Source organism: Varanus komodoensis, unplaced genomic scaffold (assembly GCF_004798865.1).
Source record: "Varanus komodoensis strain SLA01 unplaced genomic scaffold, ASM479886v1 scaffold90, whole genome shotgun sequence".
NCBI classification, from domain to species: Eukaryota; Metazoa; Chordata; class Lepidosauria; order Squamata; family Varanidae; genus Varanus; species Varanus komodoensis.
The window spans coordinates 2,593,366-2,615,675 of record NW_025336599.1 but is presented as its reverse complement, the minus strand read 5'-3'; positions in this window follow the sequence as shown (position 1 = coordinate 2,615,675).

Sequence of the window (22,310 nt, the reverse complement as noted above, 5' to 3'; positions counted from 1 at the left end):
CAACAGCTGGAGAAGAGCAAGCGACTGAACTGAAGAGAAGAACCTGCAGGGATGATTCTTCAGTTCTGGCCATGTGGGGCCGATATATACAAGTGAACCTTACCTGAAGTTGGGGAATTGCACACACATTCTCGTGGCGCTTGTATGTCGGATAGTTCTGCGAATATGTTTCACCAGCCGTGGCATTTCAGCCACTTGGACTTTGCCTACACCAACTGCCTCCAAAGTGAAGCTTCTCAAATGTTCTGATTGACTCTGACTGAGAGCAAAATCCAAAACATCTGGGGGGCTGGCCCAGGCCAGAATAGCACCCGAGCTGAACAATGAGTGTTTGCAGAAGCCCCGGTGACCTTGTGTTCCTACAAAGGCATGAGGACATAGCCTGCTTGGATAGCCACAGGAAGGGAGTGTGAACTCTCCAAGTAGGGAGTGCGTGTCTGAGTCTGTGGTAGGAAGAACAGGGTTTTGTGGGTGGTCAGAAGGTAGATTTCCAGATGTGTGGAACTCCCAGAAGCCCCTGCTAATAGTCAAGAAAGCTGTGAATTTATAATTTCATTTCATTTCATTTCTGTACTGCTTATAGCTAAAGCTGTCTGGGCAGTTAACAACAAAGTATAAAAACATAGAGACATAGCGAGTCAGAAGGGGTCTCCCAGGCTATCTAGTCTGACCCCCGGCTCCAGTTGTCTCTGCTCGTGTAATCCCCAACACATGATTGTCCAATCTTTCCTTGAACACCCTCACTGGGGAAGCCTATTCCATATCCTAGGGGTCCTAACCTAATAATAAAATACAATAGATAAAACATGAACAAGAATTAAAAGATAATTTAAAACAGCATAAAAGACATTAAATGACAGTAAAAAGACCCAGCCAAGAAAAAAATGAAAGGCACCTGGATAATTGCATCAGGTCCTTGAATGACCAAGGAGGTCTTTAAAAGCCTCTGCGAAAAGGGGCACCAAACCAGGCACCAAAAAGATGGCAAGTTTGGTGCCAGGTGGGTCGCAGCAGGGAGGTTGTTCCAAATATGGGGGGCCACTACAGAAAAGGCCCTCCCCCTAGTTGGCACCCTCCAAGGGGGCTGGCTGGGCCTAGTCGCCTGGCTCTGAGGGGTCTCCTAAGAGATTGGCTGTGGCGCCTGCAGTTTTTCTTTGATGTCACTATTCCAGCCAAGACTGAGAAGCATTTATGAAAGGAGCAGAGAACTCCAAGCCTCCACATGCCCCCCCCCCCCGAGACCTTAGTGGGGACTGTGTCCAGCCTCCGCCCCTGGGGAACTTGCAAGAGTGCGGCTCCTTTGTTGGCGCAGCAATTTCAGCTGTGGCAGCAGCAACGGCAGGACACAAAATGGGCCGGGGGTGCGGGGGGGGGGGGGGCTGCTGCATGCACCTGCACAGGTCACTTATGGCACTGATTTGTAGGCTGGTCAAGGCAAGACACTGGGTCTATTGCTGGGACTGCCCTGGAGTCGGGAAGGACAATGCCACGGGCTCTCAGGTGTGCTTCTTCCAGTCCAGGAACCTCATCCAAAGGGTTGGGCGAGTTGCAGGTTCAGAGGCTCCCTGTTCTAATCCCATCACTCCTTCAGCAGAAAGGAAACCACAGAGATGAGAAATGTGTCAAAGGGCGACTCCTCAGCTCCTTTGCACATCGGTTATGCTGTGAAACTGCTGTTCTGGTAAGCCCATTCACTGGAAACAAAGCACCTTTTCAGGGGATTTCCTTGTTGAAGTAATAGGTCTTTTCCTAATGGCTCTTCAAAATTAAGGAGGAGGGCTGCTCTGAGAAAGGAGAAACTCCATCTAACTCCCCCTCCCCCCGCAATAATTACCTCCTCCCTGGAGCTGACAGAAGCAAGGATTGTGATTACACAATGTTTTATTTAATGTTCTGACTTTAATGGTATTGCTTACATTGACTTTGCTAGAAAAATGCATTCACCTCTCCACTACTGCCCCCAGGGAGTTTGCCCCATGCTCGCTGGCTCCTGAGTCAGAAGTGCCACCCTGGAAAAGGACCCTGACACGCAGTTGGCGGAGCAGACCCTCTGCTCCCAGAGGTGTGCAATGAGGGAAATGGAGGCACCAAAGATGGGGGTGGCCATCAGAAGCAGCCATTCTTCCAGGTCAAGGGGAGTTCAGGCCCTGAACACAGGTAAGTGCACTCATCCTTCAACCCCTCAACCACCCACTCCTTCCCAGTTTTCAGACTCAGCTCCTCTCTGCACGGCTGTAAGAACATGTCCGGTATCTGAGAGGGCTCAAATCCCACTGTGAAAGCTTTGTCTTTGGTGTAGGGATTGGGCCCAGCAACTCTGCAGAAGTGCCTGAAGACCTGGGAATGGATTCTGATTCAGTTGCTGGGAAAATTCAGCTAAATCCTGGCAGAAAAGGGTTGCTTAGAAGTGCCTTTGTGTTATAAAATCAAACCTGCACCCCTTTCTCAGAAGGCACCTGATTTCCAAGCCAGCTCACTGATTAGTGCTGCTGTTACTTCAAGAAGATGGAATTCGTACCTGGACTGAGAAGCTGCCATAGGCTGACACTATCAGTGAGGAAATACCTGTGTTCCCATCTGCTGCAGAAAACCTGAAACAATGGTGTCCATTTGTTTCCGAATGGACCCATGTAAGCATCTAGTCCCACAGAGGCAGACTGCAAAGGGTTCTACTCAAGGCACAATGCCTTTTGCTTGGTAGGAGCTCTCCATCTGGAAGCATCCTAGGTCTACTATTTCTTATTAGCTGTGCATGGAATGCCCATGTTCCTCTGAATACCACTAGATGGAGCCAATGGGAGACGTGAGCCACTCCTTAATGCCCTGCTGATTGTCCCGGAAGCATCTAATAGGGACACCAGGCAAATCTCAAGGTCATCAAGGTTCTTCAAATTCTACATACCTCACAACTTCTTATAACTCCTATGCATATCTGATTGCAAACTTTCCTTTTTGCATGAAAATACATGTGAATTCACATTCCCCCCACTGTGCTACTCAATTGCGCACATCTTTGAAATGTATGCATTTGCTCCCGTTGGTTAAAGTGTTAGTGTTCATTTTTTCTGAACACATTTTTCCATGCACATTTTTCAAATGTTTTTTGTTTGTTCTGAGAATTGTATTGTAAGGTCAGAAATATATGGATTTGGGAAGTGTGAATTGAATAAATTCTGGTGAAAAATGAAACATGATATTGGACTAAAAAAACCTTTGGTCAGATCTGACTGGGCTCCTCCAAAATTTCATGCACCGCATCTTTTATGAGCCATATCTAGAATTAAGCTTTGCAACTCACACTCAGAGTAGTAACAGAAATTGTGTCAATGTTGTACCTTTTGAAGTTAGGAAGGAAAGTTGTGGGGTGGTGGAGCAAACCTCTAAAAATGCTAAGATATTTGACAAACCTCTTCCAATCTCCTTTACAGTTGCTAGTAACTTTTATTTATGACAACTTTAATGTCTCCCCATGTGGCAAGAATAAAAATAAATGGAAGAGAACATCTGGCAGATTTATTTCAGATATTATATTTTCTTGCTCACCCCAACCACAAAGATTCATACCTCACTGGTAGTGTTGCTGTCACAGAAGAAAGCAAACACTTTTCTCGACTGACAATGTTGGCAGAAGAATCAAAGAGAAGGAGAAGGACTGGATCGCTGCTATTATAACTGATCCCATTCATAACCCACCATTTCCCCAAGGAGCTCGGGTTAACATACTCTTGGGTGGGCAGAATACAAAATTCCATCTGATCCTCCCATCCCTGCCCTAAAGTAGGATAGGTGATGTGTCAAGCCACTGTCTCCACTTGGGTCCACTTCTTAATATCTAGTAGAAATCAGCTTTATCCTGACCTCAACCCTTTTCTTCCCACCACTTCACAGCATGGCTGCCCTGGCAAGGGTTGAGAAACAGGGAACAGCGAGAAATTCTATGGGGCATTACTGAGTGGGAGAGCAGAACTAAACACACCTGTTCCATTTCTTAAAAGGGCTGGTTATGGATTCAGTCTCCAAGTGTATATTGCACACATGGAAGAAGGAGGTGAACCCCAGTACTCACACGGTCTTTGCCCTTGACATCACCGTGTTCAGTAGATCACCAGAAAAGGGAGGCTGCAGGCTTCTGTTCTACATGCATGCTTATCCACATCAGGAAGCATGAACATTTAGGATTTTCAGGTTGAAGGAAGTTATACCATCATGGGAGTTCACCTCTGCTTTGCTTGGAAATGAGCTTCTAAGAATCTTCAACGTATATTTGTTGTAAGCCACCCCAAGGCTTCGGCGAATGGGGCAGCATAAAAATGCTTTAATAAATAAATAAATAAATAAATAAATATTTCAACAGAAGCAAGTCTGGATGAAAATATAGGCTGGAAAAGGATTCTTTGCTTCCCACCCCGTGGAATAAAAAGTCTCAGGATGCTGAAGATGTTCATTGGGACGCTGTCCTTGGAGATATATCTTTTTTCAGAGATCTCTGAAGGGCTTTTTTTTAAAAAAAAAGTAATAATAATCCCTGAGGAGGGCCTACATGCATGACACAGGCCCACTGCAATGCACATGTCCTTGAGAAACAGCTAAAACTTTATCCTCCAAATTTCCATTCTTGCCCAAAGACTCTTTTCTTCCATGAGCTTCCAAAGCCAGACATCCCATAAGCCAACCATCCCATAATTTCTCCTTCCTGAATTTTGGAAGGTGGAATATCCCCTAAGGACCTCTGTGCCTGCAAAGATTATCCATGCCAGACAAAAGGACGATGATAGCCATTTCTGTTTTCGTGTGAAGCCTCAAATTCCTGTATCTCAACTTGGGTTTGGTACCTGAGTCCACGTGGAGGGCCTTTGGATTGGTCTGTGCAGGGCTGAGTCATTTTCTAAACTGGGTTCCAAGACAAATTTTGGGGTTGGTGCACTAAAAATAAAAAAATAAAAAAACTCCTTGGCATCAAAAATGACACAAAGCAGATTTCAAACAAGCTTTATAATGTGTGTATATATCATTATTATTGCCATAAGCATAAACCCCAGCCCAGAATGGGCCTCTTAGGCCATGAGCCATGTTGGAGAGAGTTGAATTCAGGAAAAAGCACCTGGCGTCCTGGACTGGCCTGTGTGAGAGAAGAACCAGTGCTGGCATTCTTGTGGGGAAAAGCTCAGAACTTTTCCCCTTAAAGGGTTTAGGCAAAACAGCCCTGCAAGGGGGATGAGTCGTTGTCCTGAGACGCCTTGAAATGACCTCTCCTATAGCATCTAACAAACCCAGGCAAGGAACTCACCTTTTCCTCAGAGAAACAAGACTGAAGGCCACCAAACCCCACTCCAGCAACCAGCAGAAGCTTGGCGAGTTCCTCTTTCCCAGGAGCCACTTGTCCAGAGAGACAGGAGGAATGCAGCAGAGGCTTGGCAAGGAGACTCTTTCTTCCCTAAAAGAGTTCTGGACACACAAGCTGTGCAAGTGCAGGTGCAGGATGGGTAATGCCCCCCCCCCCCCATTTCTGCCGGTCTCTCTCTGTGTTAGGGAGGAAGCTTTTTCTCTTTTGAGAAATATAGAGTGAGATTGGATTGCAATGGCAATATTTGCTGTCTGGGCCACATGGAGCTAAATCTTCTACCTGCTCTATATTTTTCTGATAAAGGAACTATGCTTTCCCCTTCTAAGTGCTGTGTATGTTTGTGTGAATGCAAAACCAGGCTCATTCTCTCAGGCCCCATGCATTAAAACCCAGCAAAAGACCCCAGACCTTTGAGGCAGTCTGGGGAGCAAGCACCTCCTTTTGAGATGTACTGCTCCCCAAGAGCTTCTCTGCAAAAGGTGCCCCACAGCTGGGGTACTGGCCTCTCTCTCATAGCTACTCAGCAAGTTTCATTAGCTAAGTAGAAGAGCCACTAGAAATAACCTCAGGGCTATATATGAATCAGGTATAGGTGTCCTTGAATCCAGAACAAAGGAGCTTCATTTAGTGATCCCAAGTACCTAGTGTGCTGAATGGTGGAGAGAAATCTTGAGCCCATACCGAACGTTCAGATCCGTTCACCCATTCAACTTCTAGAAGCATATACATTTTCAAGCTTATTTAAATAGCCTCAAGGACCAGAAACATGACTCTGTCAAAATGTTGAAATTGTTTGAATTCTGAGTTCCATATCTGAAAGCCAAGTTCTCCTTGTTACACTAGGAGCCTCCAAGGTTTGAAGGTAAATCATGCTGAAGTCAAGCAGGTTGGTGTCTGGTCAGAGCTTGAACAGGGATCTCTTTGGAACCTTCTGTCTCTGGCTTTCATGGAAAACGATGAGGAAAGGAATGAAAGCGAATGAGTGTTTCTAGACACAGCCACACAGAGCAGACCCACTGTAAATAAGCTTAGTCCTGACCATCCTCAATCAAAGTCCCTTTGATTGCTCCGAGGATGGTTAAATCTGGATCCAGCTCATTGCCTTGGCAGTGCTGGATCTGAATCTTGGGATCCCTCAGCCCAAGTACCCTTTGTGTATCCCCTTAACCTTTTCTTTCCTGTTCCTGTTCTTTCCAGTCTTCTTGACTGCATCGTGAGAAGTACAGCAGTGCCAAGAGAACAGCCCTTTTGCCAGCCTGACGCCTCCTGTGAATGTCAGCCTCCGAAACCAAGCCTGGCCGCACTGCAATCTATACATCGTGGCCTTTAAAGCAGCCCTGCTGAAGTGCTTCTTCCTTGCTGAGATTCTCCAGATCTTGTCCGGTTGATGGGGTGCCTTGTTGCGAAGATAATAAAAGGCGTTCGGGGGGGGGGTGACCAGAAAATGGACCAAAACAAGGCCTGGAGTGCTTGATGGTCACCTGTGACCAAAACGCAGACGTGGAACTCCCCCCTTGCTGCCGCAAGCTGCTTCCTGCTCCTTTCCGCCTTTTGCTGGGGGCACCTCAGCGATTCTGCAGAGAGTCTTGCTGCCTGCACATCACGCTTAGGCACTTCGTGGGGAGAAGAGAAAGCCAGCTGCTGCTGTGGAGGCACTTAAAAAGTTTGTGAAGCCTAGGAAGAAGGGAGTCGAAGCCAATCGACAATCTGGTGTTGTTGACATGCACTGCAGTGTGAAGGGATGTACTGCCAGGAGCAAACGCTAACCAGTTCCCTCTTGTAGCCCCGCTAAGATGGTTCGGGAACTACTTTGTGGGGAAGGGAAGAAGGGCTCCGTGTGAACTGCACACAAAGAGCCGCCTACAGCAGCCTTGGGGGATTCTTGTTATAAGTGTGTGAGCATTAATCGGCTGATTCATCAGCTGCGCCCCTACCTGGAGTACGACTGCCTGGCGACGGTGACACACGCGCTGGTGACTTCCCGCCTAGACGTCTGTAACGCGCTTTACGTGGGGCTTCCCCTGAAGACGGTCCGAACACTTCAATTGGTGCAAAACAGAGCTGCCAGGTTGCTGACGGGGACGGGGCGTTATGCTCACATGACTCCAGTCCTCCGTCAGCTTCACTGGCTTCCCATTGAAGCCCGGGCCCAATTCAAGGTGTTGATTATGACCTACAAAGCCCTAAACAGCTTGGGTCCTGGCTACCTGAACGAGCGCTTACGTCCGTATATGCCCGACCGCCCTTTGAGATCTGCGGGAGAGTCCCTTCTCCGGGAACCCTCCATGAAAGAAATTAGGAGAGTAAGTACTTGGAGGAGGGCTTTCTCTGCGGTGGCGCCCAACCTATGGAATTCACTGCCCAAAGAGGTCCGCCTGGCACCGTCGTTACTGGTTTTTCGGCGCCAGGTAAAGACCTTTTTATTTAAACATCATTTCAATTGTTAAAACATATGATCTGGCCAGGGCAACTTCTTCTTCCTTCTCTTTCTCCCCCTATATTTTTATTTTATACTGATAATTTTAATTTTATATTTGTAAGTCAATGTATTTTTTGTATTTTTATATTTAATGGTAATTTATTATGTACTATTGTAATTCAATGTATTTTATCATGTTGTAAGCCGCCCCGAGGTTTCGGTAAGGGGCGGCATAATAATAATAATAATAATTATTATTATTATTATTATTATAAGTGGCTGCTGCCCGCAGTTTCCCCTTTCCCTTGAGACCCTCAGGAACCGACAAGGAAACAGTTCTTGAGTGGATGCCATTTCAGCTGACTATTATACAAAAATGGTGGATGCAGGCTATGGGCTCCCAGCCCTGTCCATCTGGAGAAAAAGCAGGGAATGAGGCACGAGCTGCGCTGGCGACTTCTGCCACTGCCCCTTGCGCCTGCAGTTGAGCGGTCGCAGGCCCCCAAGGCCTGAGGCGCACGCACATCTGCTGTGAGGGTTACAGGGCTGCACTTTAAGTAACTTCAAACCTGGTGCCTAAGTAGGCCTGCTTACTGCTCTCCATCTTCATCCCTTTTTCTTTTTTGTGTTTCACCTTTGGGATTCTAAGCCTGTGGGCAGGAATGGTTTTGATTTTACAGAGCATTTTTAGCTGTACAGTGGGGTAAAAATATGTTAAATAGAAAATTTATACCCATAATTAGCCTCTCCAAAACAGAAGTTAGCTCAGGAGATGCAGGGCTAGTCTTTGACTAGGAAGACCTGGATTCAAAACCTGGTGCAAGCAAGAAACTCACGGGCTGATTGTACCTAGTCATAGTTTCTTAGCCTCTCATCAGGTGGCTCTGAGAATGCCATTGCTCTGGCCCCACCCTTCAGGAAAGATGCAAGGAAGCTGGAAAGCATTCAGAGGAGGGCAACCAGGCTGGTCTGGGAACTGGAAACAAAGCCCTTTGAGGAGCGATGGGAAGGCCTGGGCACGTTTAGCCTTGAGCAGAGAAGGCTGGGGGAAGATGTGATACGTTGCACTCTACAAAGGCAGTAAAAAAGAGGAAGGCCAAGTCCTCCTCTTGATCATCCCAGAGCACAGGACACCAAATAATGGGCTCAAATTACAGAAAGTCAGATTCTGGCTTGATATCAGGAAACATTTCCTGACTGTCAGAGCAGTGCAACAGTGGAACCACGGATGAAGGGAGGCTGTGGGCTCTCCTACACTGGGGACATTCAAGGTGCAACTGGACAGCCATCTGGGAGGGTCCTGCCCTGAGCAGGAAGTTGAACCTAGTGGCCTTCTTGGCCCCTTCCAGCTCTACTATTCTATGTTGCTATGCCACTATGTAGGTTCCCCTAATCATCTGGGAGGAAGGATTGGAGAACTCTGATAACTAGAGCAAAACTTTCTTCTTCATCTCATGCCCATCTGGAATGGATAAAGGACAGCTTACTGGTGAGAACAGCTTATTCAGTGGTGGCCCCCGATTGTGAAATGGTCTCTTACCAACTCGGCCATCCTTCAGGTGCCAGGTTAAAGGCAGCTCTCTGTGCACGGACATTTGAAGATATCCCAAGACATTTCCTGGCTTGGGGGAGGGGCACCCGTTTCAGATGTTGCTAACAGGTCTTTTCTGCATTATATCTTAGCTTTGGCTAATATGGTAATGAAAATAATTCTGATGCTGTTGATCTAATTTCCTAAATATTTCAAGGCTTCTTGGCAAACCTGGGTGTTTCTTTACCCTTACAACAGTCCTGTGCATCAGTTAGGATAAGGGGGGGGGGGGCTGCTCCAGGTCTCCCAGTGAATTAATTAGACTCAATCAGACAGCCATTAGCCTAATGTACACTTCACCGTATCTTGACAAATAATTTGTGACAGGTGCTCTTTATTGCTGTGGTGCCCAGGCAGAAGCACCTGTACACTTCTCTTTGGGGTGGCGTGGGATCATGTGTATTTATCTGGACATTCCCTTTAACAAGTTGGGGAGTCCTTAGGAGACAAGTTTATTTACAGATAAACAGAAAGACTTTGCAACATATGCAAATATAGCCTAAAAAATACTATGGGCCTGCCTGCCTGAGTCCCAGATCTTTTCAGTATTTAGCACTGCTCTGCTATGTCTTGGTAGTATCTCCCTTAGTCCTAGTAGTGAAAGGATGCATTTTCTTTACCATGCATTCCTGAAGCATGTTTACTCAAAAACTCAGCTATTCCCAAGCAAGCATGTATGGCATAACAGTGCTTTTCTGTGTGGCCAGAAAAGCACTGAGCACTAGTGAGAAGCTTTGGATGTGTTTAGTCTGCCTGGGCAACCCCGTCCAGGAACGCTTCATTGTTGTTGTGGTGTGCTGTCAAGTTGTCTCCAACTTCTGGACCCCTTTTCAGTGAAAGTCCTCCAAAATGTCCTTTCCATGATGGCCCTGCTAAGTTCCTGTAGATTCCAGATTTTGACTTTTATGGAGTCAATCCAGCTCATACTTGGTTTTCTTTTTCTTTTGCCCTTGACTTTCCCCAGTACGATTGTCTTCTCCAGGGAGTCTGGCCTTTTCATGATGTGCCCAAAGTAGGACAGTCTCAGCTTTGTCATTTTTTATTCTAGGGAAAGCTCTGGCTTGATTTGATTTGGATCCAACATTAACACTACTTAGAGCACCTCACGGACTTACATCAGATGAGCATTCAACACAATTCTGTGCAGTTTCCTGGGGGTGGGCCCCATTGTGTTCTTGGAAACATTCCTACATATTCCAGATCAGAAGGTAAGCATGACATGCCATCCCTCTGTAAGTCCCTCAAAGGCTGTCACAAAGAGGGAGGCCAAGATCTCTTCTTGCAGATACCAGAGTGCAGGACACGGAATAATTAATTTGAGTTGCAACAACCCAGATTCAGGCTGGGCATCAGGAAAAGCTTCCTCACGGTCAGAGCAATAGGACAGTGGAACCAGCTGCCTGGAGAGGTGGGGGCTCTCTCACACTGGAGACATTCAGGGCGTAACTGGACAGCCATCTAAGTGAGGTGGTGTAAATGGGCGTCCTAGACCAGCAGGGGGTTGGACCCGATGGCCTTCTTGGCCCCTTCCAACTCTTCTATTCTGTGATTCTATGGTGCCTTCTGTAACAGACACCGTTTTAATGTGTAGCAACCTGACAGTCTAATGGTGTGGCTTGCACTACTGGCCTGCTTGCCCCATCCTAGCTATGTGAATTAAACTCCCTGACGTTCGATCTACATTAATTCTGCTCATTGCAACAGAATCCAAGCTCACACCCCTCTAGAATTCCTTCCCCACCCCAGATGCTTATCTCTTCCATAGATTTGTAGAATGCTGCTTTGGATTGTTAGGTATCCTTCAACCACATCATTACTGTTTCTTAGCCCTTTTAATTGCTTCTTGGGGAGAAATCCCTTCAGCCCACTTATAGTCTGGGCATTTTTGCTTATTAATCAAAGTGCATCAACAAATTGATGCAGTTATCACTACTTAAAGAGGGTGTATATCAGCTGGCTGTCCTTGGAGGAGCAGTGACTGCGTTGTCTTCCCTTCTGAGCATGGGCTATACATGCCGACCGGGTGTTGGTCATGACCATCTGACATTTTGCAGGGTTGTCAGACCACCGTGGCCTCTGGCCTAATTTCACCATTTGGGAAATTATAGAAGAGCTATAATGAATTAGAGCAGTGCTCTAGTTCGTCCAGCTTTCTGTACACACAGTGGCCAACTCTCTGTGGAAAGCCCACAAGCACAACATTCTCCTCACCGTAGCCCGTGTTTCCCAGCAATGCCCACTGCCTCCACTCAGCTGGCTGCAAACCTCTGGCTTCCAGAGAGAACATCCTGGCTCCTACAGTGTAAGTAGACCTTTTTCTTCTTTCCAGTTAGCCCTTCTGTTGACCCTCAAAGCCAGTGTCTCTGGGTCATATCCAAAGCTTCTCAAGAGTTAGTAAGACCCACTGCTGGTAGGTCCTGAGGCTCATGGAGGTGAGCAAACTGGGCAGGTCAGGGAAGCTGCTAAGCTGCCCTGTTCTAAAAACCAGCATTTCTGCTTATTTCTGGGGTAGCTTTAGGAAGAATCAGCTTCCTGTTGCATTAGTGGTGGGTCCCGCTGGTGGAACAGAAATAGGAGGTGGATGGTGGACATGCTAGACATGGTACACAGACTTTTTCTGCTGGTGAAAAGAAGCTTGCTACAAACAGTTAACTTCCTGAGCTGCATATTTTGTCTGTTTTTAGTGCTTGTATAATTAAATTTTTGTTGTCTTGGGTGAAACTGGCCCTCACACATGCACATATGATTGATCACTATCACATCCCAAAACTAAACAAAATATAAAAATGAAGTGCAGTTCTACTCTTTCCCACCATCACTGTTATTTTAGGTTTTCCTTTAATTTAATTTGTATTTGTACCTATTCACCAATAGTAAACCTCTGAACAATTACTTATAAACTGAATTCAACTCATTAATGAAACAGTGCATTCATATGTCTATTTTCCTTTTCAAACTGTTGTCTTGCAAATTATTTAGAAAAAGCAGAGAAACACAGAAAATAATAATAATAAAAAAAGAAATGGTCATTTGGGATCCATTTATCCTACATTCTGATTTCTCAAAAAGAGAGCACCCATACTCATAGCACAAGCATTCTCCAATTGGTACTCTGAATCCATTAATTAAACCAATGTTTAAACAGCTAAGCATTCATAGGTCACACTCCTAATTTTAAATCTTTTGTGTCAAGCCACATTTTTGGTACTTAAGTTTCTTTATTCTTAAGTCTCTATTCTATTTAGTCTCTCTATTCTTTCTGTCACTCTATTCTTTCCGGTGTCAGGCAAAGACCTTTTTATTCTCCTGGTATTTTAACAATTAATTGGTTTTACCCTGTTTTTATCCTGTTTTTACTACTATTTTAGATGCAGTGTGTTGTGTGTCATTGTTATGGTTTTGTTCTTGGTTTCCTCTCTTGTAAGCCATCCAGAGACTTTTTATAGTAATGGATAGCATATAAAAAATTTAAATAAATAAGTCTGCAACTTATTTGGGAATAAACTCCATTGAAAACAACGTGTCGATAAATTCTGCACAGGATAGAACTGGGCATCTAATGAGGTCTAGCAATCCCATGAGGACAAATGAATGTGGTCTTAATATGCATTAGAGTGGCACTGAAAGCTTTTGCTGAAGACTTTTACCCAAATTTTGGGTAAAATTGTGATCCTTGGTTGTGTGAAGGCTGGAGTGAACGCTGATGGAAAAAGCAATTCAACCGTGGTCTGGATTACCTAGAGTGTTGGTGGCCTCACCGTGGCTACCAAGCTTCATCCGGACAACCATCCATCGGGATTTACCGCCCTGGGGCTGACGGCTCTATGAGTCTTCCAACCAAGAGCTGAGGCCTCTGCAGCTCTGTGGTTCTACACCTGCACCACAGACATCAGGATTGTCTTTCTTTCCTTTTGGTACAATTGTAAAAAATAGCTTGGATACGGTCTTCTTTTTATGGTAGAAACATCCCATTTTGTCAGAAACACATTCCATAAATACCAAGTACAATGCATTTTTTAAAAAAGACAAATGTTGCTGTATTAGAAGAGATCACCCAGAATAATAAACCTAAATATGAGCTTCAGATCATCAAAGTCAGCTTAAGCAAATGCGAAGCTTATGTCTGGCTCTCCTCTCAGAGAATAAATCTCTTCAGCCCTTCTACACGACTCACAGGGTTATAACAGCCGAGGGAGCTGCAATCAAACATTTGACATTAAATCTGATGAACATCCTTGCTTCATCTCTGGAGGAGGAAGAACATTTTTAAAAGGAGGCATTTCTGTACAATCGACTGTAGGAAAAGTTAAGTTCGGCTGAACTTCTACCTGAAGGAACAGTCCTTGTATTCAGCATTCATGCCATTGATGGGAATTTTCATGGTGTTATGAAGCTGCCTCCTATGGAACCGGAACATGGCCATCTAGCTCGGTGGGTGGTGACTTACCAGAACAGCTGCACCTCATCTGGTCTTTGACCAGCACATTTGCATGTTGGGTTGGGAACCCTGGAAACCCCTGTTTTGCTCTCCATGCAGCCGTGAAGCTCAGTGGGTAACTTTGGGACAGTCATCCACTCTGCCTAATCTACCTCACTGGGTTGTTGTTGCGAGGATAAAATGGAGTGGAGGAGCACATGCGAGCTGCCATGGGCTCCTTGCTAAAGGGAAAAGGGCAGGACTTAAATGCCATGTGATAAATGAAATGTACTGAATGGAATGGTGGTATTTCCCAGCATTCCTGAGAACTGGCTATGTAGTCTGAAGATGATGGGAACCTCAAAGGCTCAAAGAAGAAGGTCAAGATCTCTTCTTGCTGATACCAGAGAGTAGGACACGGAATAATCAGTTTGAGTTATGACAACCCAAATTCAGGCTGGACATCAGGAAAAGCCTCCTCATGGTAAGAACAATACAGCAGTGGAACCAGCTGCCTAGGGAGGTGGTGGGCTCTCCCACACTGGAGACATTCAAAAAGAACCTGGACAGCCCTCTGAGTGGGATGGTGTGACCTGGTGCCCTGCACCAGCAGGGGGCTGGACCCGATGGCCTTCACGGCCCCTTCCAACTCTACTATTCTATGATCCTATGATTCTATGATGTGCAAAACAGCCAGAGGGCACCAACTTGGAGAAAGAGATCTTTCTGGGCGATGCCCTCCCACTCCATGAGACATTCAAACTGGGCTGAACCTGGAGTATCCTGTGTGTCAAACGTGGGCTCTACCTTGGAGCCAGGCACCTCTGCGAGGAAGCAACAGTGTCAGGAATCAGAGGAAGGAGTCGCATTCCCCACGCAAGCGTCTCTTTTTCATAGCATGGCCATATGGCCTGCTTTACAAAGGACAGTCCTTTAGACTGGCATTGTCCCATATCCAATGCGCCACAATATTATCTTATATTCAAAGCCGAATCAGAAGTTGTTCCTAAAGAAAGTCTGGATGATTGTGGGAGGGCTTTCCCTGCTACTATGTCATTGCCTCTGTGGTTTGCCTTTGTGAGCTCTCCATGGTGCTGATCTTAGACATAGACATAGAAACAGAGCGAGTCAGAGGGTCCTCCCAGGCCATCTAGTCTGACCTCCGGCACCAGCCGGCTCCGCTCACAACATGCCCACCATGTGCATGTCCAGCCTATTTTTGAACACCACATTCCACACCCTCGGGGTCCCAACTGTCAGGAAGTGCTTCCTGGCATCCAAATGGAAACTTGGCTTCCTGAGCTTTGCTCCGTTGGAGCGCGTCCTGCCTTCCTCTGCAGGGGAGAACAGGTCTCTACCCACCTCCGTGTGACACCCCCTCACATACCTGCATGTCGCCAACAGATCCCCTCTGAGTCTCCTCTTCTCCAGGCTGAAGAGACCCAGTTCCCTCAGTCTCGCCTCATACAACATCCCCTGCAAACCGGCCACCAACCTTGTGGCCCTGCGCTGCACTGACTCCAACCTGGCTATATCCTTCCTGTAATGAGGGGCCCAAAACTGAGCACAATACTCCAGTTGCGGGCACACCAGAGTCGTTTAGAGTGGCAGTAATACCTCTCTTGATCTAGAAGCCACACTTCTGGCTATGCAACCAAGGGTGGCGTTCGCCATCTTGACCACCACATCACACTGCTGACTCATGTTTAGCCTGCAGTCAACCAGTACCCTGAGGTCCCTTTCACAAGTGCTGCTCTCCAGCCACTTGTCACCTAACCTGTACTTATGACAGCTATTCCTATGCCCCAAGTGCAAGACCTTGCACTTATCCACATTGAACGCCATCCTGTTGTCTCCTGCCCACTTCCATAGTCTGTCCAGATCCTTCTGGATCCGGAGTACCTGCTCCTCAGTTGTGGCCACTGCTCCAGTTTTAGTGTTGTCTGCGAATTTGATCAGCAGACTGTTCACCCCTTCTTCCATGTCGTTAATGAAAAGATTAAACAGGATCGGCCCCAGGACAGAGCCCTGGGGGACCCCGCTTGCCACTGGCCACCGTGCCGACGATTCCCCGCTAATGGTTACCTTCTGCTTTCGGTCAGTCAACCATGCCCTAATCCACTGGACAGTGCTTTGGTGTATTCCAAAACTCCTCAGTTTCTCCACCAGGATATCATGGGCCACCTTGTCAAAGGCCTTGCTGAAATCCAGGTATACCACATCCACTGCATCCCCTCCATCTAGCCATCTCAAAACCTTGTCATAGAATTCCACAAGGTTTGTCTGGCAGGACCTGTTTTTGCAGAAGCCGTGTTGTGTGGCTGCCAGCCTTCCTTCCCTATCTAGCATCGCTAGATCTCTCTCTATTATGAGCCTTTCCATTGGTTTTCCTACAATGGATGTAAGGCTAACAGGTCTGTAATTCCCCATGTCCCTTCTACTACCCTTTTTGAAAATTGGGACCACTGATGCCACCCTCCAGTCCTCTGGAACTTCACCCGTTCTCCATGGGGCCTCAAAAATGGAGGCCAGTGGGCATGAGAGAACCCCTGCCAACTCTCTAAGTACTCTCGGGTGTAACCCATCAGGGTCTGGTGCCTTTGTAATGTCCAATTCCCTGAGGAGCCCCTTGACTTCAAGCGGGGTGACTCTAATCTGTGCCCCTAAGTCCCCAGCCTCATCTAATCTCCCATGCGAATCTCCCCTGTCCTGCTTTGGGGAGAACTCAGAGGCAAAATAGTCATTTAGCATCTGTGCCTGTTCCCTCATATCAGTCACTGGATCTCCTTCCTCCTTATTTAGTGGACCCACCACTTGTCTCCCCTTCCTCTTCCTATTTACATGCTGAAAGAAGCCCTTTTTGTTGCTCTTGATATTCTTGGCAAGTCTCAGCTCGTAATCAGCCTTAGCCTTGCGAAGAATCCTTCTGCAACGGGCCTCCTCCTCCCGGTATACCCTTTTGTCTATTTGCCTCAGTACCCATTTCCTACAGAGGTTCCTCTTTCATTTAATCCCTGTAACCACCTCCTTTCACATCCATTGTGGCACTCTCCTCCCCACCTTACTAACTAGAGGTATTGTCAAGGCTTGCACCTCCAAAACCTCCCTTTTGAGTGTCATCCACCCCTCCTCAACTCGCTTGCCTTCCACTAACCTATCCCAGGAGACTTTCCCCAGTCTGGCCTTCAGTTGGCCAAAGTTGGCCCTCTTGAAGTCCCAGCTTCTAGTGCTCGACCTGCTGCACATCCCCAGTCCCCTCATCTCAAAGCTAAGGATGGAATGATCACTCGCATCCAGAGCTCCCCTACTCTGTACTTCACCTATCAGCTCCTCCCTATTGGTCAAGACCAAGTCTAGGATGTTTCCCCCCCTCGTTCCCTCTCCGACCCTCTGTGTGAAAAACCCTCCCTCTGTAGCTTCTAGGAAGCAACGTGACCTGCCTGTCACCGCTGAGTGAGTCTCCCAAGTAATATCTGGCAGATTGAAATCTCCCATAATTACTGTGTCTCTCACACAAGATATCCCTAGAATCTGGCCTGTCAGGACATCATCCAGGGTCTCAAGTTGACCTGGAGGGTGGTAACATACCTCTATCTTAGGCTAGAGGTTGTGGTTTGGCACTATGGCTAATTCCCTTCAGGTTCAAGTTGGAACCTGAAGTTGATATTGGAACCACCAGTTTCCAGTGTATGAGTGGGAGTGATGCTTTGCTACGTTCTGACAGCTAGGATCCTTCCCACCCATCAAGAGTCATCAGAATGAAGTTAGCAAGCATGGCACATACAGTGACTGACATCAGATGGACATTATTTGACAAGATGTGGTGACAAAGTTCTTAAGCGTTGGATCCTGTGTCCATATGGCCTGCAAGTGCTGGTCTAATCTCAGAACACAGGGTTTCCAATGTGGGGTGTTAGGGAAAGCTGGAACAGCATCAGATGTATTCAGATGTCTATGAATCTGGGCCATGGGTTTCATATGAGAACAGCTTTTCCTGAGTTACACAAGTTCTGCAGACATAAGGAACTTTTTCCACATTTGGGGAAATTAGCACAAACATGCCTTTGCACAAATGTACAAATGCACATTTGCAATCTGGAACAAAATTCTCATACATTGCTAAAAAACTCCAATTTCTGTCAATGAGCCAGTGATGGAACAAATGATGCCTGACAATCAGTGAAATACAAAGGGAATAATGTACTACTCTTTTTTCTAACTCAAATAGCGACCTAAGAAAAGAGTGACGCCTCACCCTCACATCCACCCTGTGCTAGTCCCATAATGCATATTGAGGTTCAGCCTTGGCATCCCAGTGGAGCAAGCCAGGGCAGCCATGTTTTGAAGGCCATGGGTGAGTGGATCTGGCTAAGAAGGTGGGGGCGATCAGTGGATGGGTTGTAGAGTTCATAAATGGCACCAGTTCATCCCCACTGTAACTTGAGCAAAAGGACATGCCCTAGTTCCTTGGCTGCTGTTCACACCCAAATAGCCATTGGCACCTTGAAATAGCAGGTGCAACACCAGTCAAATCGCACTAGGGCTGGAACTCCTGGGATTCGTGTCTGAGAGCCACTGCTCCTCTCTGCAAACCAAAATGGAAAGTGTCATGATGGCATGTGCTGAGAAAGGAGCAGAATCAGGAATAGAAGGAGCCGAATCAAGGTCCCTAGGCTCTTGAGTCAGTTCTATAGTGCCTCTCGGATGCTGTGGTGCATAGCAAAATGTTGCATTTTCCAGGATGCGAGTGGGGAGAGGGAGCTCACTGAAAGGAAACTTTTCCTTCTGCAATCTCCGAATCAGCAAGTCACACAAAAGCAGAAAATGGAAACAAAGAGGCATTGCTTGAAAAAAGGAAGTAAGCACTTTAGAAAAGAGCTTGGGCAGCAGAACACTGTGGAGCTGAGGTATCGCTTCAGTGGAGCCATTTCTCCCTGCCCCTCCCAGCTCCCAGTTCTCCCTTTTGCCAGTTTTTATTGTGGCTGTGTTTGTTTACTGCTTATGAAAAGCAATTTATAATTGTCATGGACTCATTGATTTAGGAACACCTGTGGTTGGAGGGCACATCACGGCTGCGGAGCTCGATGGAAATCATTTAGCATAACACACGCACCATCTTGGAACTGCTGAGCAGGGAGGTTCCAGCACAGCATCCAACCCAGGCTCCAAGTGTTCCTCAAAGTCTCTCCCATCCCGATGTTTGGATTACACTCAAAGGAACGTGGATTCCCCGTTTCACATGGCAAGCATGGGTAAGTTTTCAGTCTGTGCATTTCCCCAAGAATTATATGAAACGGATTTCCTGCCTCTCCCCCAAAAGGAATCCAAGGCACCGCTACTCACAGCAACTATCAGGTTGGCGCAGGGTGAGGATTCCAGCTGGGTGTCTGTCTGTGTGCTCCAGTCGGTCTTCAGTAGACCTCTTTGCCTACTGACTGGCACTGTAGGGATTACAGGGTGCTAAAGGAGCACCAAGAGAGAGAGAAAGGACAGGCTCAGTGATTGAGGAAAGAGTACTTAGCTACTCAACAGGATACATTTCAATAGAATACAAGATGAAAGTAGCCAACATAATGAGCGGAAAGCAAGAGGTAACATGAACATAAAGCTGAAGAGAATTGCTTGTCCCCAGCCCAGCCAGAGTTCCATTATCCATTCCAGCATAAAATATGCATCATAAGCAACTTCATGGACATCGGTGCATTTGCATAATTGCATCAAACAAATAAACACACCTGTTGTGCTAGAAAGAGGAATGCATTTCTTGTGTCAAGAGCATTGGTAGGTGAGAGTCTATGAAGAGGAATGGAGAGGAAAAGAGAGGAACGGCACACAAAATTGTGCATACAGATGGAGGCATTTGGAGCCGGGCACCCTTGCTGCTGGCTCTGTCCGCATGTTTGAGGCTTCTCTGATATGCACTGGTGAAGGCTGCTTTTGACCAGCTTTGGGAGGCACGGAGCTCTCTTTAAGGAGCTCCTACCTAGTCGTGCAGAACTCCAGACTCACAGGCCGAGCCCCAGCCTGGCTCTACAGGGCCCCTCCTAAGCTCTTTCCTCTGATGGTCGAGAGTTTAGTGGCTTCCTGGATTTTGCCCTGCTTTTGCCCCATTCCTGGAGGCCGAAACAGCTTCAAGCTGGAGTGTGCCAGCTGCCTTGGGTGCCTCACACGAGGGAAAATGCCGGGATGTAGATTTCGTGCAACAGTAAAACCAGCAATGGCCTGCTCCTTTTGCCTTGAGCCCTGAAGACCACTGGAACTGCCCCCCCCCCCGGCCCATCAAATTCAGCTCTTGGGCTGACAGAGACTTCCATCCTGCTGCCTTCCACAGTCCTCTCCCCTTGCCATTCCACTTTTACCTAAACTATAACCTTGCAAGGTAGGTGGGGTGCCAGGGGCCTCCCAGCTTATGGGAACTGCTGGCTCTCCCTGTTAGAGAGTGAGGCTTTCTGATTTTGGGAGCCCAAAGTCCCCCTTCTCCCTTGAAAGCCATGCATGTTTTTTGAAGGAGCTTTGTTTCAGTCCCCTTCTTTCTTAACTTTGCACAGGGCTTTTGGAAACCAACTTTGCGCAAACTCTTCATCTGACAAGTACCCAGCTCAGCTCTGGTTCTGTTACTCTCACATTCCGTCACGCCGCCTGCGTAGCCAGCCCAACACTGCTTGGCAACTATCTGGCGCTGGCATCCTTTGGATGGAGCTACTGTACGGGACTGATCCTGCCTGCCTGGGGAAAAAAAGCTCTTTTTCATTCATACGGTGATTGTGGAGGCTTGATTCCACTAAGATATTCTGATTCAACCATCTCAGAGCATGAATTAAAGAGGCTGCAGTGTCTTACTGTGTGGATGACTGGAATGGACATGGACTGTTAGAAATGATGAAGGAGGAGGTCAATTAATGATTTAGAAACCCAGGGAGATTTATTAATATTTGGGATGTCTGTCTGAACATTTTGCAACATCTAAATTGTGCTAGAATCCTAGGACTGGAGAGTCCTCAAATGTTTTCTTAGCTTTTGCTCTCTGCCTTTCAGGGGACTTGTCGATACCGCAGGGTACCTGAATCAGATTCTAAGAGTGCTGATATTTTTATTGTATTGAGTTTGGCCCTCTGTAATGGCAATGAATACACCTATCACTTGATGAACCTGATGGGTAATCTGGGAGAGAACAAAATGCTTTAGATAATCCTTAATGGCCTGGAATTTTTCTCCCGCCTTGGGAATGTGACACTCAGGAGAACACAGGAAGAGATGGAGAGCTACAGAGAAGCAGTTTGGAAGTTTGCACTGGGACTCTGAGACAGCCAGACAGAGGTTCGTATGCTGGCTTAATCCTGCTTTTGGGAACTTGATGCTAATTTAACAGTTCTTTTCCTGCTTGCATCTGCTTCCAGGATGGTCTTGTGCTATATTTATAAATAAAGCTATTGCAAAATCACAATGAGCTCCCTTCACTGTATCATCCAAGGAAAAGCAACCCGCCCCCCCACACACCCCATGTTGGATGTTCTGGAAGTCCCAACATTTCAAAATGTGTGGAGTGTGTTAACAATATTTCCCATGGAGAGTGTTTATTGCTGCTTTGTCCCAGCATCGCTTGAAATAATCAGGAACCTCCTGCATTTGGCAGCATCTAATTAATTTGCAAACAATGCCTCAAAGGACTATCTTTAGATTGTAAATTATGGGTTTTTTTTGCTTTTTCTTAAAATAATCAGGAACCTCCTGCATTTGACAGCATCTAATTTAATTAATTTGCAAACAATGCCTCAAAGGACTACCTTTAGATTGTAAATTATGGGTTTTTTTGCTTTTTGTTTTCCTCAGGTCCGAGGAAGGGTCAGGTGAAAGTTTTGGTTTCCCTTAACAAATATGTTGCATATTTCGTTTGTATTCTTGGCTATTCTGTAGAAGATTGAATATATATTTTGGTCATCCAGTGCATTCAGAAAAGAGTTTCATTGTCATTGTTTTATTTTTTAAAAATAGTATAACAGTGTGACTCTTACATTTGGTCCGCATTTTTGTTATTCTATATCCAACTATGCTGAATCTCACTTGAAAACATATTTTTTGCAGAAGATGGGAAAATCAAATCTTTTCTTTTGATTCAACAGTGATGGGCATTACAGTAAGCTAGAACAACGGGCAATGGAAGACCACTTACTTCTTTCTTCTTCCCTCCCCATCCCTTTTCCTTTGGTGTCATGCCTTTTAGATGATAAGCCTGCGAACAAGGACTGTCTTTCATTTTCACTGACTGTGGGCAAGTCATTCTGGGAGCCTTTTTGGCTGTGGGGTGCAATAAAAATATAAAGAAAATAACAAAACCACTTTTCAAGACAGGTCTATAACAAACTTTATACACAACCCCAGTCCAATCTACAGGTGATCTGGAAAAACTAATGCAGATGCAGGATTTAAGCAGAAGCAGTTTTTCCTGACTTCCCCGTTGATTTGAAAGTTTTTCCCATTCCTTCAATATTTCTGTCCCACAACCTCACGGGGTTTTCCACCGAGTTCTTAAGCAGCCGTT